General features: G+C 40.7%; 1 pseudogene; it reads right to left on the reverse strand.

The window, feature by feature from the left end:
- Nucleotides 1–1,225: 1,225 nt before the first annotated feature.
- LOC101657386 lies at nucleotides 1,226–3,179 on the reverse strand (annotated as a pseudogene).
- Nucleotides 3,180–17,965: the final 14,786 nt, after the last annotated feature.

A 17,965-nucleotide genomic window follows, 5' to 3' on the forward strand; every position in this document is an offset into this window, starting at 1 on the left:
CAAGGGGCCTTCTGCCTCCTCCTGCCAGCCATAACCGCTCTACCTGAACCTGCCTGGCCAGCAGCGCCACTGCCCTGGACCCCTCCCCCTAGCTGGTGACCAAATGGAAACAATAAAGCTTCCTTTTGCAGCAAAAAAAAAAAGTTTACAGAGCATATTTGTTTTCCATTTAATAATTCACACATTGATGCAGTCCCCAAGATGTACCAGCACTCTTCCCACTTCCGCCCTCCCTCTTTTCCATTATTCATCCTTCTTTCCTGTCCCTTCCATCTTTCAAGTTTTATCCAAAAGCAAATGCTGTCCTTTTGATTTTGTACAGTTGCATGTTTTAAGGAGTGCATCCCTCTCGGATGTTGTTCTTCCCCGCCAAGCCTGTATGTTGTTTGACAGAAACCTGAGTCAGAGGAGTGAACACAGTTTTAGGAGTGAAGAGTCGCTAAGAGCCACAGTCTCGGGATCCCACCAGTCTTCGTCAGACCAGAAAGCCTGGTCTATTTTTTTGAATGATCTCATTTTTAATTTTTACAAGGCATGTTCACAACACACTTAAGAATGTCACACAGCAATGGTTTGTTGCTCTTTGTGAAACAGCCTATGCTAGAAAACAAGACATTTAAATGCTAAAGCTTTTTAAAATTGGTTCTCTGGAATTTGTCACTAATCACCAGCCACTTAACCCTTGCTTCATAATAGTACACATTTTAGGATTGTAATGAGTATCTACCTCAAACACACTTTTCTGAAATGCAGTTAAAAATTGTATCAGAGAAATAAAAATACAAATGTGTTTAAGACGAACATATTTGGCATTTAAAAGTGTTAACATGTTTTGATTTTTCCTTTCTCTAATCTGACTTAATGGCAACAGGATTCACCATGTTGTAGTTTGTAAACCTCACCCTAACAAACTAATGAGGAAAGTAGGAAGCTTGCTTTTCTTGCAGAAGGTTCCAGCCAGTCTCAGTACTAGAGACTATTAAAAGATCAGATCACTCAAATCAGCTGGTTAGTTCGGTACCTGAGCTGCTTTAAAGGTACTTTTCCCCATTGAATTATCTACTATTTCTCATTTGTCATATTTCCCTTGAAAATTAATAACTAGTTTGAATAAAATGTACACTGAACAAAGAATGTGTCAAACATGGTTTAAATCTTACAGCCCACCCTTTCAAAAAATCCACATTTACATCACAGCTGTGAGTTACAGTTTAACCATATTAACTAGATGCAAAACAAGTGAAAATTTAAAGAAACTTTTTGGGCCAGTATACTTACGTAGTTCTTATGCATTTATCTTCTCCGCAAACGTATGATGTCTCTTCTTGGGTGTTATAGTATGGAAGATGTTCCATTCAATTCCATTTCATGATGCCCCAATGAAAGGTTATACCTGTTTCCATCAGCTTTTGTGAAACGGAATTTTTCACAAAATTTTTCGTACTTACTATAGAGAATAATTTTTCTTTATGAATCATGATCACAGTCACTGTTAATATTGAAAGGCAAGGGGCATTGGTGCTATTCATTACGTAGTACTGGTGGATCTCTGTCATCCTTCACAAATGAAGCACCATTCCTACCATTCTTCTGAACATGATCTTCATTCATTTTCTCCAAAGTATCTATCTCAACTGAGAAATCAGCTTCATTAACTGCTGAGATATTTAAGCCGGAAACAGCATTAAAGAGTTCTCGTTCACTGAGAGCTTCCAGAACTCCTCCTTTCTTGAAAAACTGGGAGACATTCCTACAGTCCCAGAACAGGAATTCCAGGCCATGAGGATGAGTTGGTTCTACAGAATGACTGACATCAATCAATCAGAATTTTCCAGCATGTTATATTCAAGGATGTCAGGATGGACCAGTGTACATTCATTATATAACTGCTGAATAATATCAAGAACTTGATAGTGGGCATTTCAATTCTTCATGACTGAGCTTTACTTTTTATAATTTAGGAGCGTGAACTTTGATCGTGGCCAATAAATGACATAACTGAAATGTGTTTCTTGAGCAACTGTTGGACAACAAATTCTGCATTCATGTGAGATTGTGCATTTCTTTTTCTGCCCACATGTGAATGATCTTCCATGGATTTAGTTTACTGAAGTGGTCTTTAAACCCCTAATCATCTTTAATATATTTGTCACGGTTCTTAAACTCATTAAGGGTTGTTTTAAATACCTTGATGGCACATTCTGTAGGTACAAGATTACTAGCTTCCTTTTCATCCTCCATGCTCCCTCCATATGCATGAAAGGCAAGAGATTCCTTTCCTGTACTAATACAACTAGTTATTGTCTCCAATACTTGAGTTGACCATTTCATACATAGGATATACGTGTCTTAGGATTGACTGATTTTTCAGCAGAACACTCTTTTTTCTCATCCAAAGCCTGTCTATTGGATGATTTTTGGGATTTATTCCACTTTGTTCTCTCACTATACTCAGGACTCTCTTTTGTGATCCCTTTCAGAGTAATTAGCAGTGGTAGCAGGGCACTATCTAATTCTTCTGGTCTCAGATTCATGGAGACTAAGGTAGACAGTGGTCCATTCTTCCTCTGGACTAATTATTTCCATATGTCTTATAATATCTTCACTCATATTTTATGGTAACTTTGTGCTTTCTACGAGGGGGGTGGTAACAAAGAGCATGGAAGCGGGACAGACATTACTAGCATCTGGGTGGGTCCCCTATTGGCATAGTTGTGATCCAGAAACACAAGGTCCAGCTCTATTTTGGGCATTGAACGCTAGAAGAGCAAGGAGGATCCCATGCACCATGCAGAAGTCTGAAAGTCCCTTTGCCCACACTTGTGGACTGTGCCAGTAAAGTGACAGTAATTCAGAGCATGGAGAGTCACATGGTAAGTTACTATCGTCAGGTCTCGCAATCGGCCCAGACCAAACAGTAGTACCTCTTCCTTTGTTCTCAAAGCTTTGTTATACTCACTCCATTGAAAGGTTTTCTCGTTTAGAATTTTCTCATGTAGAATGACACTTGACTTCCAAATGTCAGATTTTCCACATTTAATACATGCAAACAGTTTCTTTTCTGTGTGAAGTGTCTTATATGCTATAAGGCAGTGCTTTTGGCTAGCAGCTTTACCACACTCACACCATACATAAGGTTTTTTCTCCAGCATGAGTTCGCTGATGAACAGTGAACTCATGCTTCTTGATGAAGGCTTTTCCACATTCGCCACATACGTGGGGTTTATCTCCAGTATGCGTTCGCTGATGAATAGTGAGGTTACTCTTCCAGGTAAAGGCTTTTCCACATTCACCACGTACATAGGGTTTCTCTCCAGTATGAGTTCGCTGATGAACATTGAGGTTACTATTCCTGATAAAGGTTTTTCCACATTCACCACATACATAGGGTTTCTCTCCAGTATGAGTTCACTGATGAACAGTGAGCTCATTCTTTCAGGCAAAGGCTTTTCTACATTTCCCACGTACAAGGGGTTTCTCTCCAGTATGAGTTCGCTGATGAACAGTGAGGTTACTATTCCTGATAAAGGCTTTTCCACATTCACCACATACATAGAGTTGCTCTCCAGTATGAGTTCGCTGATGAACAGTGAACTCATTCTTCCAGGTAAAAGCTTTTCCACATTCACCACATACATGGGGTTTCTCTCCTGTGTGAATTCGCTGATGAACAGTGAGCTTAATCTTCCTGATAAAGGCTTTTCCACATTCACCACATACATGGGGCTTCTCTCCAGTATGAGTTCGCTGATGATCAGTAAAAACATGCTTCCAGGCAAAGGCCTTTCCACATTTATCACATACAAAGGGTTTCTCTCCAGTATGAGTTCGCTGATGAACAGTGAGGTCCTTCTTCCTGATAAAGGCTTTTCTACATTCACCACATACATAGGGTTTCTCTCCATTATGAGTTCGCTGATGAACAGTGAGGTTCTTCTTCCAGGTAAAGGCTTTTCCACATTCACCACATACATAGGGTTTCTCTCCAGTATGAATTCGCAGATGAACAGTGAAACCATTCTTGCAGGTAAAGGCTTTTCCACATTCACCACATACATGGGGTTTCTCTCCAGTATGAGTTCGCTGATGAAGAGTGAGCTTACTCTTCCAGGTAAAGGCTTTTCCACATTCACCACATACATAGGGTTTCTCTCCAGTATGAATTTGCTGATGAACAGTGAAACCATTCTTCCAGGTAAAGGCTTTTCCACATTCACCACATACATAGGGTTTCTCTCCAGTATGAGTTCGCTGATGATCTGTGAGCTTACTCTTCCAGGTAAAGGCTTTTCCACATTCACCACATACATGGGGCTTCTTTCCTTTGTGAAATGTCTGATGTGCTGCAAGGTATTGTTTCTGACTGAAAGCTTTACCACACTCATCGCATACATAAAGTTTTTCTCCAGTGTGAGTTCGCTGATGCTCAGTGAGGTTCTTCTTCCAGATAAAAATTTTTCCACATTCACCACAGACATGGGGTTTCTTTCCTCTGTGAAATATCTGAAGTGTTGTAAGGCATTGCTTCTGGTTGAAAGCTTTACTACACTCACCGCATACATAAGGAGTTTCTCCAGTATGAGTTCGTAGATGAGTTTTGAGATGTGCTATCTGAATGAAGCCTTTGCCACATTCACCACATACATAGGGTTTCTCTCCTGTGTGAGTTTGCTGATGAGTAGTGAGTTCACTGTTCCTGTTAAAGCCTTTCCCACGTTCATTGTATACAGAGGGGGTCCCTGCCACATGAGTTTCCTGAATTTCCTTGAGGTATGATTTACTGTGATAAGTTTTGCCACATTCCAAGCATGTATATGTTTTTTGTACTTTATCAGCTGTTTGATAATGTGCAGTAAGTGTGAATACTTTGTCGAATTCTTGCCCACAATGACTGCATTCATAGGTTTTATCTAGAATATGAATGAACTGATGCTCACAGTGGAAAGATTCCTTGAAAAAGGTTTTCCCACATTTATCACCTATGCGTGGTTTCTCAATTTTGTCAGATTCCTGATGCTGAATGCATTGTGACATTATGATACTGGGTTTTTCACACTCAGGGAATTTCACTTCAGTACAAAATTTCTCTTGTTCAATATCAAGAACAGCTTTCTTGTCTCCATTGAAAACAACTGACTTCCTTATTTTGCTGCTACTGTTCCGATTTAATGCCAGAATGATTAAATCTGATTTTACAATTTTATCACGTAAGCCTAATATCTCATAATTTTCCTTTAGCAGAAAATTTTTTTTGTGCTGATGAAAAATATTTTCCAATGCATTAAATTTATAGCAATGTTCGGTTCTGTCCACACTTCTTTTATGTTGTGAAAGCTCAACCAAATGATCGTCAGCTTTGTGGATCTCTATAAAAGAAGAGAACATTGAAACTTTCCATCATCTTGATTTAGAGTGGACCCCTTAAAACATTCACAGATACAAGGTAGATCTTTAGTGACAAACCACTTATATGAATGTAAATAAAGCACTATGCTTCATGTTTCTTGCCCAGTGGTACAAAAACAATTGTGTAAACAATCCAAATGGTAAAAGCAGTTACTGTAGAAATCAGGTTGGATGTGAAAATAATGAATGAACACAGATTTGGTAGTTGCTTAACAGGACCATGAAAATATACAAAGAATGTTAAGTACAAGCAAGACACTGAGACCCATAGACTACAAGGGTGGTAAGGCCTGTTAATTTCAGTTGCTAGAGGTCAGATGTATTCGTTCCATCAATCTTTACTGAAAGACAACTCAGCACTAGACAAATTGGAAATGTGAAAAATGCAGAAAGGTCAACTTGGGAGAACACAATTTTACAGGTTATGAGAGGTACTATGGTACACAAACATAATCCGAATGTACATGGAGAGCTTACAGTCTATCACAAAACTCATCTTTCAGTGTTTTCCTGTGGTAGCGTGCATGTCGGAAGCAATGCCACCAGTATTTCAAATACTAGCAGAATCACACATGGTGTACAGGTCTGAGTAGAATTTCCAGAAATACAGGCTGGGAGGAGGAGCTGGTGATTAGCTTCTAGAACAAGAGGCCCTCAGGTTTAATGGCATTGAAATAACATATTAGAAGTACTAACTTCTCAAAGTACAGTCAATAGTAATGATTTGGATGGAGTAACGCTTTGGGAACCTTCAGTGGGTGACATGGCATGACTGAAAATGAGAAAAGAAATAGCTGCAAACATCCACTAATAATTGGAAGATGGAATGTATGAAGTACAATCAAGAAAAATTGCCAAGTTACTAAAATAAAATGAAATGTTTAAAGATTGCTATTGTATGTATTATTGGAGTTTAATTAAGCACTAGCTGTTTTTAGATTGTCAAGTGGTTTATAAGGCTGAGATTGACAAATTCAAGAAGACTGGTGTCATATCCATAAAAAAAAGTACACCAATATATTTCCTGAAATACAGTGTTGTCAGTGGTAGGTTAATTTTTATATGCCTGCAAGTAAGAGCAGTGACTACAAGTGTTATTTAAATTTTTGTACCAACTGCTAAAGCAGACAAACTTTGGGATCGAGCCCCACAGCCAAGTGGGTCCTTAGGAGCAGTGTGTGAAATTAAGGAAGATAAAGCAGAGAGCAAAAACAGGGCAGAGGCCTCATCTGCACAGCTCATGAGTGATCGAGGTCATATAGCAGTGAGTTTATATAGTAGTGAGACATGCAGGTCTCAGGCTGCCAAATACACAACAGAATGGACAAAGTATGAACCTGGGACATCCTGATCCTTTTATAACACTTCATGATAAGTATCATGCTGTGGGAAACTGAGGACCTGGAAGAGAGCATTTGTAGATAAATTCTCTTGTCTGGATTAAAGAAGCCTGCAAGGCCAGGATTGTGGATGGAGGGAGGTCTTCATATTTGTGGGTTAGGGATGAGTCCCAGTCATATTGTCCTAATGAGAATTCATCCCCACAATGTCCTCCCATTGTAGTGATACCATAATGATACCTCATAAGAGCATATAGCTTATCTCTAAGAGCTGCCAACTTTATCTATAGGAGCAGACACAATGTTATTGTTCTCCCCCCTCAGGGGACACTTGCTCCCCTCTAATTGCCCTCACCTCTGGTGTTGTTACTTAACCAATGAATGCAGGTACCTCCACTTCAAAGACACTACCCACCTCATTATGCAGATAGATGTCTCTGTGTGTTGGGGGGTGAGTTTGCATGTCCCAAAATTATATAAGTTGGTGAAGGAATACATTCTCTCTCTTTATCCAGCTCACACCTGACATCATGGAAGAGGTGACCACCTAAATACTTTTCTCTTCCTTTTTATTTCTGTCCCTCAGTTACACAACCATCTCTTAGAACCCATCCAGAAGGCATAGAAGAGACAAAGGAATAGTTGACTCCTTGGTAGCAACAAAGAGAACCTGATTGCTCTTAAAGATATACATCTTTCAGCTTAGTAGTGGAAGTCAGGTGCCTGTAGGAGACAGCTTTATACTAGCATCTTAATGGAGGGCAGTTGTAGACAAAACTCTTTCTATCTGGAGATTGTGTATTGTCAGCTTTATCTATAACCTATGGACAGTGGAGGATTTCCTCTAGCATTAGCACTGGTCTTCCAAGCCCTGTGGTCAATAGTATAGATATGAGGCTGCTTACACTTTCATCCAGGTTCAGTTTTCCACAATAAAGAAATGGAAGGATGGAAGGGGGAGCGGATAAAGGGGAGCTGATATCAAGGAGGTCCACAAGAAAGAAAATGTTTTGAAACTGATTGTGGTAGCAACTGTGTAATACTGCTTGATGTGACTGAACTATGGAATGTTATGTTATTTGTAAGAGCTCACAATACAATGATTAAAAAAATATATATGCATTGAAAATTTCGCCTAACTCCTGTAGCCTGAAATTGATGAACCATGCAATCATGTACACTGATGAATGTGAAGTTTGGAAAAAGAATCAGTAGTTGAAAAATGTGGCCTTAGTGATAGAAATGACACTCAAAATTAACAATACAATTTTGAGAAACTAATGATGAATTCATAGAAAATTCCTTATGAAACAACAAAAATCAAACCTATATGTATGGACCTTTCTGAATGGACTACACAAAAATCAGATCAGCCACATGTGTGGAAAGAAACGATGGAGAAGCTCATCAGTCAAAACAGGGCCAGGGATCAACTGTGGAACAGATCATCAATTGCTCAAATCCAAGTTGAAGCTGAAGAAAAATTCAAAGAAGCTGACAATATCTAAAGTACCTACCTCACTTGAGCTTAGAGATAATCTAAAGAATAATCTTGAGGAATAAAAGACTGATGATTAAAGACTAATGACTGAAGACCAGATGAGTTGTGGGATGACACCAAGGACAGCATACATATGGAACCCAAAAGGCTACTTAAAAGACAGAAAACAAAAGAGAGCAGTACTGACTATACTGTGCATTGTTTGAATATCAACCAAAAATTCAACGTTGGAAAATACAGCCAAAAGAGTTCTTGAGAAGCAGCAAGGTCATCTTTCACATTTTGAACATGTTAGGAAGGGCTGGGCCTGAAGAAGGCATACTGCATAGTACGGAATATACAGCAAACATGCATAGAATGAAAGAACCAAGAATGCAAGATATTAAAAATGTCCTTTCCACTTACAAAATTATCAGAAGAGCAGACAACTTCAAATAAAATTCTACAGGTGTGAAAAAAAAAATGTAGGTACAGTGCTAAAGAATATACTAAACTGACAACAATTTTCTTGCTTGCAAGATGATCTTACATATCTGAAAATAACAGAAGTCATATTTTACTCCAAAAGGAGTAAAATACAGAGAAACATGTCTGTTAATAATTCCAAAAGCGAAGGCAATTTGACCATCTCTTTTAGAAAACAGAAAAGAACTTATATCACCAGAATGAAGAAAACTTTAACGGATTAGAACAAATGAGAAAATGAAAACCAAAAACTTTAGAGAAACTCCCAGAGGGAAAGCTAAGGAAGCACAATGGAGACCTGTTTATGGTGGGAGCTCAAGATCCAAGGTGGGGTAAGATACTACAAAGGGAAATCTATTCTTCCTCAATAGGGGAAGAATGTGCTGTATTTGGACAACAGTTACAAATGGAAAGTTCTCTCTATGGAGAGAGGCTTATAAGATGAACTTTCATAGTAAGGGAGAAGAACATAAAAGAAAAAGGTTTGAGAATCTTCAAGAAAAAATATTATGGAACCAAACATACAATAGTGTAAAATAAATAATTGGAAATATAATCTCAGAAGAGCCACAGAAGTACTTCTCTCAACTTCCACAAAAAGTGAGTTCTCACACTCGAAGAAGTACACACTTTTATGCATTATCTGACACCTATCACGGCTGTTAGGCCTTCTACCAATTGAATCAACCACCCTAGCCAATTCCCCTTGGAGTATTTTGACCATACACCCGAAAAAAGTCAACTATAGCTTGTTTCTAGTACAGACCAAAGTTCTTGTTTCAGCTGAGAGAAAGTTTCTGGGGTGAGAACTAGATAACCTGTTCATGAGAAATTACAGAATCTGACACACCAAAATTAACCGAAGGTTTGTAAGGCCTGTAGAATGTTGTATTATTAGAAAATCATGTTCAAAGGAACAAAGTAAAGGGTGTTCTCTCAAGGATAGAAGACCTTACCCACTAACTTAGGACCAGAGAATGCAATGACAATCTACATCTTTGAGAACACCACAGACACTGAAAAGATTTTAACACATAAGATAGAAAAAAACAATGACTTCAGAATTCTCCTCACCGACGGAAACCAGGTTGTGAAAGTTCTCCAACATCACATCCTGATATAGTGTCTTCTGAGCAGGGTTCAGAAGCAGCCATTCCTCCCAGGTGAACTTTACAGCCACATCGTTGAATGTCAGTGATTCCTGTAGTAAAAGGAGTCTATTTAATGAAGTATTTTCCTTTTTTTATTACATCATTTTATTAGGGGGTCATACAACTCTTATACTAATCCATACATACATCAATTGTGTAAAGCACATTTGCACATTCATTGCCGTCATCATTCTCAAAATATTTACTCTCCATCTAAGCCCCTGGCATCAGCTCATTTTCCCCCTCCTTCCCCACTCCCCCCTTGATAATTTATGAATTATTATTTTGTCATATCTTGCACTGTCTTACATCTCCCTTCACCCATTTTTTCCATTGTCCATCCATATAAGGATCTACATGTGGAGGTCACATGTAGATCTTTGTAATCGGTTCTCCATTTCCAACCCACCCTCCCACTATTGCCACTCACATCACTGGTCCTGAAGGGATAATACGCCCTGGATTCCCTGTGTTTCCAGTACCTATCTGTACCAGTGTACATCCTCTGGTCTAACCAGATTTGTAAGGTAGAATTGGGATCATGATAGTGGGGCGGGAGTAAGCATTTAGGAACTAGAGGAAAGTTGTATGTTTCATCATTGCTACATCACAGCCTGGCTGGCTGGTCTCCTCCCCGAGACCTTCCTATAAGGGGATGTCCAAGTAGGATACAAATGGGCTTTGGGTCTCCACTCCACACTGCCCCCCTCATTCGTAATGATATGGTTTTTTGTTCTGATGATAGCTTATAGCTGATGCCTTCGCCACCACATTTGCTGATGGACCCATTTGTCTTCAGAGATCGTAGCAGGGAGGTGAGGACACAATGATATGATTTTCTGTTTTTTGATGCCTGATAACTGATCCCTTCTGCACCTCATGATCACACAGGCTGTGTGCTTCTTCCATGTGGGCTTTGTTGCTTCTGAGCTAGATGGCCGCTTGTTCACCTTCAAGCCTTTAAGACTTCAGATGTTATATATTTTGATAGCTAGGCACCATCAGCTTTCTTCACCACATTTGCTTATTCACCCACTTTGTCTTCAGTGATTGTGCCGAGAAGGTGAGCATCATAAAATGCCAGTTTAGTAGACAAAGTATTCTTGCATTGAGGAGTACGGGAGAGAAGGCCCAATGTCCATCTGCTACCTTAATACTAAACTTATAAATATATGCACATAGATCTATTTCCACATCCTCATATATACATATTTTTACATATGTACATACCTTTATTTAAACCTGTATAAATGCCCTTTGCCTCCTAGCTCTTTCCTCTATTTCCTTTGACTTTCCTCTTGTCCCACTATCATGGTCAGTCTTCATTTGGGTTTCAGTCATTCCTCTTGGTTACATTACCCTTGATCACGTCCTGCCAAGCCTCCTACACCCTCCTCATCACGATTTGGATCACTTGTCATTCTCTTGTCCCTGCGTTTGTTAACAACACTACCTTTCCCCCACCTCCCCCTCTCCCATGTCCCCCCAGAACTGTCGGTCCCGTTGTTTTCTCCCTCCAGCTTTTTCATCGAATGAACTAATTTCCATTTGAAGATTTAAAAAATATATATCATAAAGAAAGTAAAACGGAAATACAAACTATTCTGGGCTTGTACATTCCATGGTGTGTGGTAAACTGAGGACTTGGTAGAAAGTATTTGACCTTATTTCTACACTCTCTACCATGGGCACAGGAAACAAGCCCTATTCAGAGAAAAATCTCCATTGGTCCAAGAGAAATGCTTTTAAATACACATTCTCCAGGCCAACTAATGTGTCCCAGTAATAGCACTCCATTAAGGAGCAGTCTTAAAGGAGCTGCCATAGTAGATGAATCATTTGTGTTGACTAGACTACTTCACTATACCTGAAGGTTATCTGCAGATTAGAGCAATCATATTCTATAGCCAACCCACCATAAATGTAACAAACCTCTGGGGAGGGTGAGGCAGGGGTGAAGGGCATGTTTGGAGGTCAACTAGCACTACCTCAAGAAAGTGACTCACATCCTTGCTTTTTTATTGTTACCTGGTTATGATATTACCCATTCACTATGTATGTTAACTCTATGAAGTGCATGCCTTAATGAAAGATCGATAAGTGCCATTATATATCCCCAGTGGAAAATACATTCATTCTCTCAGACCTGACATGGGAAGATGAGACCCCGTGCCTGCTCTTTGTCTGTCTTTAATGTTTTCCACAAAGTCATTCCTGAGGATATGATCCAGTGTTGGGGAGACTAATGCCCCAACAAGAATGCACTCACTCATAAAATTAGAATTTTGTTTAACAATGAAATTAGCTGAATGAGCTAGAAATAGCACACATTTATACTCACACACAGTACATAGCACATACCTGTTTATATTAACAAATAAGTTTACAGTACATTGTGAAATGGAATTCGGAGTTCTAGCAGTATCACCATGATGAGATGCTCTGTACCTTCAGTGGTGATGGGTATCAGGCTTAATTCAGAGCTGATCCCTATGAGGGGGAGGTCAAACATACCTCAGCTCTCCAACATATTTTGTCAATTCCTACACAAATCATTCCTCCCACACTACTCTTTGTCTCACTTCCGGATCTAGATAATCCACTGCTATGGCCACACAAAACTCATAGATCAGAGTGGTTTATTAATGAACAAGGTATAACTCAGAACCAGGAACAAGAGCCTTTAACTCAGGACAAAGAACAGAACTCATTGGCAAAATCTTCCTTCCTGAGTGTAGAACAATTTTCTCAGCTATTGGAGGCCACCTTAGGACAAGCACCTGTTTACCTTAGCCAAATTCTTCTCAGCCACCTACGGACAGTATTGCCTTCACTTTAATTACAAGGTCTTTTGGACCTGCTACCTGTCATCACATGCTCACCAATTGGCCCCTCCTGGTGCTGTTGCCATTGGCTTGACCTCTGAAGCCCTCCTAACCTTGCCTAGGCCAGTAAGGAAGGTGCTAGGATTGCCTAAGAACCCATCATATTAAGAGTAAGAGCGCGCATGAGAGAGCAAGAGTGAGAGCGAGAGAGAGAGGGAGAGAGAGAGCGCGTGTGCGAGCTACACCAAGAGAGGGAGAAGAATTGCCTGCAGGCATGGTTCAGAGGGGACAGTGGCCTGTTGATTTGGTTTTGTTAGCACCTGCAGCCACACAGTTCAGAATAAACCCATGGTCTGGGGATTTGCCAGCTTCCTGAAATGTACGAACCATTTCCTTGACATCCCTGCAACTAGGAGACAGCTGTGTGACCTGATTTGAGAGTTTCCACTACTCTGTCAGCCAATAACCTACTGTGTGACCTTCCCATTTGAGTTCCTCACCCCCTGCAACCTACTATCTGACCAGATTCAACAACTTCAACATGTGAGACAGTGGGCTGTTGTCTACCCAAGGATCTGGTTCATCAGCCTTGGCAAACACATTAATGAGGAGAACCTTCCAGACTGATACCTACACTATGGATTTGGGACTCACCAGCTTCCACATCCAGAAGAGTTATTTACTTGATAGCTATTTAGTTTTGTGAGATAATGCAGAGCAAATCACAGAACAACTACAACTTCTACCTCATAGGGACTGGTCTACTGCTGCTCCTGCAAAATGAACTGTAATATTCATGGGTCAAGAGCTGTACCAATGGAGATAATGAACAGGACAGAAAAGACACACCAACGAAGCCAATGGTGACAGGTCCAGAAAGAGCGTTTCAGCCAAGATAGTGGGACAGGCAGGCAAGATCAAGAGGAGGATATCCTCAAGAAGCTGAGAGGAGCCTATCCAGATGGAACTATGAAATGAGCCTATCTTTAGAAGGGGAAATGTCTGATAGGGGTCAGGGAAAACAGGCCTGCCCTGAAGAAGAGCAAATGTGCCTAATGTTTCCTTAATATGAATACCAATGTGTAGCCTATTGATTCTGATACCAAGTTACATTCTGTTACTTAATAAAATTTGAACCTATGACTCTGGACTATAATTTCTATGTGGCCACTGCAAAGAATTAGTGACCTGAGGAGGAGAGAACTGTGGTAACTTAACTGCTGTCAGAACTGGAAAACCATTGGAAGGTACAGGTATGTTTAAGCTCTCCCGTATAGGAATCAGAGCTGGTGCTGATGGCTGATTCTCTCTCCTACATCTATAGTTAGAGAAGGTGAGAAGCTGTCAAACACTTTTAAACCATTGTTGCTAAAAGGTCCATTTTAGATGCATTAATGAGAATGCTGCTGTTTGGGAGATTACTTACCACATCACCTTCAGAAAGAAACATTAAAGAAACTTACTCAGACAAAAATCCCATGGAATAATGAACTCTGTGAAAGACTTGATCTTATTTCTCATTAAAAACAAGGCATAACGTTTAATTGGAATGATTCTCATGGGTTGGCCATAGAATAATGAATTATGAATTGAAAGCTAACATCATCCAAAGAATCATCAGTGATATATTATGCTCAATGTCAATAGTTTAGTTTTATTCCCATGATCAATATATTCCTAATCTTCTCCAGCCCAATGTTGAAATCAGAATCAAAGTTTATCTCTAACTTCTTTATTTCAAATTTCCACTTTTCCAATGAACTGAATCAGTATTATACAGACTCCTACAACTCCATTAGGAAATACAGAAATGGATAAAACATATCAAAATCACCTGAGCATTGGTCATTTTCTTTGGTCCTTAGAACGCTGCCGGCAACTGAGATGCTCTCTTTTTGTATTATGTGGATCACCTCTAATGATGTTCACAAATTTGAATCTCTCATGAGGACACCCCAGAAATAATAATACCCAATACAGGCACTTCTTCCTCTTTCTTCTGCACTGCTGTTGACGCACAATCTGCAGGCTGATGGGAGAATACAATGTGAGTAACACAGAAACTGTAGGTCCAGATGCTGTCACTGTTCTGTCCCTCTTCTTACACAAAGTCCCCAATACTGTTAACTGTGCCCTTTTTGAGTGACAGAAAACATGAGCAATAAAATCTAAAACTCATAATTTTCAGACATGAGCAAAAGATGACTTTATAATAAATTAAGATTGGACAATTAAATATACATGTCAAAAGAAAACACAAAAAAGCTGGATCCCTACCTCACAGCATATAGAACTATCAATTCCTTACTGTGTAATGCTTAAAGAGAATGACAAATCAATGAACCTTGAAGATGATTATATTAATTAAAGCATCTGGAATCATTTAAATAGGCTATATAAAGAGCTATTATAAACTGAAGATTATTTTGCTAAAAGAACTATAAATTGTACAATCATTAGAAACACTTTAAAACTCACCATCAAGTAGAGTTAGACATACATGCATCCGATAGGACAAAGGAGAACTGCTCTACAGAGTTTCTGAGATTATTAAACCATGATAGGCAGCTAATGGGTTTGTACTTCTGACCTTGAGGTAGAAGGCCAACTCTTAACACGTCAAAACCAGGGTTCCATAGTAAATACTTACATATCATCTATTTATTTGAAATGTATATAACAATTTTAGAATGAAGTAAGAAATATACATCCCCCCATAGAGTGCATTTTGAATCCCAAGACAAATAACGTTTTTAATGTAGCATTATTTGTATTAACCCAAAACCGTTAGATAGTTGTATAGTTTACCTATACAAGTATACAGTCTTTCTGGCCCCTTAACTCCTTCCAAACATTTATGTGGGTTTGTCGCCCACCAATGTGAACGAGGCAAAGGAGCCCTGGTGGCATAGTGGTTACTGTTGGGATGCTAACTGCAAGGTCAGCAGTTGGAAACCAATTTCTCCTCGAAAGATAGATGGGGCTTTCTTCTCCCAAGAGAGACTACTCCGCTAAAGAGTTAGTCTTGGAAACCAACATGGGCCATTCTACCCTGACATATAGACTCACTATGAGTCAGTGTTAACTAGATGGCAGTGAGTTTGGTTGGTTTTTTTTTGGGGGGAAGGGGTTAAGAGGATTGAGCAGCTTTCCCAAGAATAGATTGGTACCCTGTAGCTTGGGGCTATGCAAATAAGTTGTCTGAAAACCTAACCTGGGCATTAGTCATTTTGGTCATCATGTTAGGTTTAATTAAGCCATTTCAGAAACAGAAAGTGGGATCTCACTACCATCAAAAAAGAAGAACCAGGAGTAGGGGCCTTTGGATCCTAGATTCTTGCATTGAAACTCTTCAATCCAGAAGGCAGGGAGCTGTGACACGAGAGAAAGCGATGGGGAGAAGCAGCAACAGAAACATGGTGGCAGCAGAACCAAGATACTGAGACAGAGCCGTGGGATTCCCAGGCCACAAAACAAGAAAGCTGAGTGCCTTTGGGCAGGAGGTTAGTAGGTAAAGTGGTGAACATCTGAGTACTTATCTGGGGAACCAGATTTGCCAACATATACAGAGCTGAGTGTGTTTGGTCTGAAGCTAAGAGGCAGAGTGGGCATTTATCTGCAGAGCTAAATGACCTTTGTAACACTTGCCCATTCGGGGCAGAAATCAAGGGGCTGCAGGGCCTGACCTGACCTGCAGGTATGGCTGTCAAGATGCTGTCCCAAAGAACTGTATCTTGAGTCGTTTGTAATTCTAAATTGTGTGTTATGGTACAAAAGTGACCCCTATGCCAAATTATCATTTAAGGAGAACATTTAATAAACTTTTAAGAGACAACAAAAGACACACATCATATGGCTAAGGGTGGCCATTAGCACGAGGTCAAAATAACAACTGAGGATTCAGTTGGGACCCTGGATAAGTAGGGCATCCGATCATGATTGGTGGCAGATGAATACATCACAGATACAGGTGGGACTTCAGCAGCAGGAAAGGGACTGTGATCAGGACATGGACATTATTCGATAGAAGGACTTACAAGATTAATTGGTTCAGGGCCTTCACACAAAGCCAGTCAAAGCAAGACTCACGAGAATGGCCCCTGTTCTGTCCTCAGTAAGGTGACATCCATCAAGCATACACCTAGGCGGGCCCGTGGAGATGGCTGGATGGAGAGGAGTGCAGGCAATCTACTTTCCAAGGCATTCTCCCCGAGGGGAAGATGATCTACATGCTTGGTAAATGCTCAGAAAGAATTCAATGGAGGCTTGATCAAAGTGCGGACGCAGCAAATGGACAGTAAGTTGTCACTGTCATCAGCAACCCAAACCTAAAACCCAACTCACTGCCATCGAGTGGATTCCGAATATAGCGACCCTTCTGGAGAAGGTGGAACGGTCCTCTGTAGGTTTCCGAGATTAACTCTTGAAAAGAGGAGAAACCCTGCCTTTCTCCACAGGTGTTACTTGAAATAATGAACTGCTGATCTTGCCCTTTACAGCCCAATCTGTAACCACTTAGGCCACCAGCTTTTTGCAAATTGGAGTGCTCAGAACTTAAGTTCTAATACAATTATAAACGGTTACTTACCCAGTGAATTCTATCGTTCAGGGAGATACGCAAAGACCTCGGACCCCGACGGTCAGGACAGCCTGGGCGTCGTACACGCGCGCTCTCCCCGTCAGACCTGAGAAAGCGGGGATCCCCCCGCTTCCCCTCAAGCTCCTCCGCCCGCCTCCCCAGGAGCCGCCGGGTCCTCACGCCCGCACGTCCGGTGTCAGAGACAGAAACGCACTTGTTTTACCGCCTCACTCACAGTGGTCCCGATAACTTACACGTACTTCCCAAAGGTCCCACAGCCCCGCCGGTGCGCAGGATCCTCGTCAAACTCCCGCGCAGCTTCGAGCGTCACGGGGACGCTGCGCGTGACTACGGCGGCCGCCAAAGGCCCAAATACACGTCAGACGCTGGCGACACGCACTTCCGGCCACGCCCTTCCTAGACTTGGTGACGGGCGCCACGTCTAAATAAGTTCCACACAATAGGAAAGGGTGTCACTACGGTGGCCGCCGACGGCCCAAATACACGTCAGAAGCTGGCGACACCCACTTCCGGCCTAAATACACGTCAGGTCCGTGAGAAACGGACTTCCGGTCCCGCCCTTCAAGGACTCGGAGGGCGCACTGTTTAAATACTCTCCGTATAAAAGGCAAGGGTGTGTGTGTGTGTGTGTGTGTGTGTGTGTGTGTCTAGTTTGAAACTTGAAACATGAAACTTGT

This window comes from Echinops telfairi, unplaced genomic scaffold, assembly GCF_000313985.2.
Source record: "Echinops telfairi isolate 266 unplaced genomic scaffold, ASM31398v2 ScPeMD7_7456;HRSCAF=8494, whole genome shotgun sequence".
In the NCBI taxonomy this organism is placed as follows: domain Eukaryota; kingdom Metazoa; phylum Chordata; class Mammalia; order Afrosoricida; family Tenrecidae; genus Echinops; species Echinops telfairi.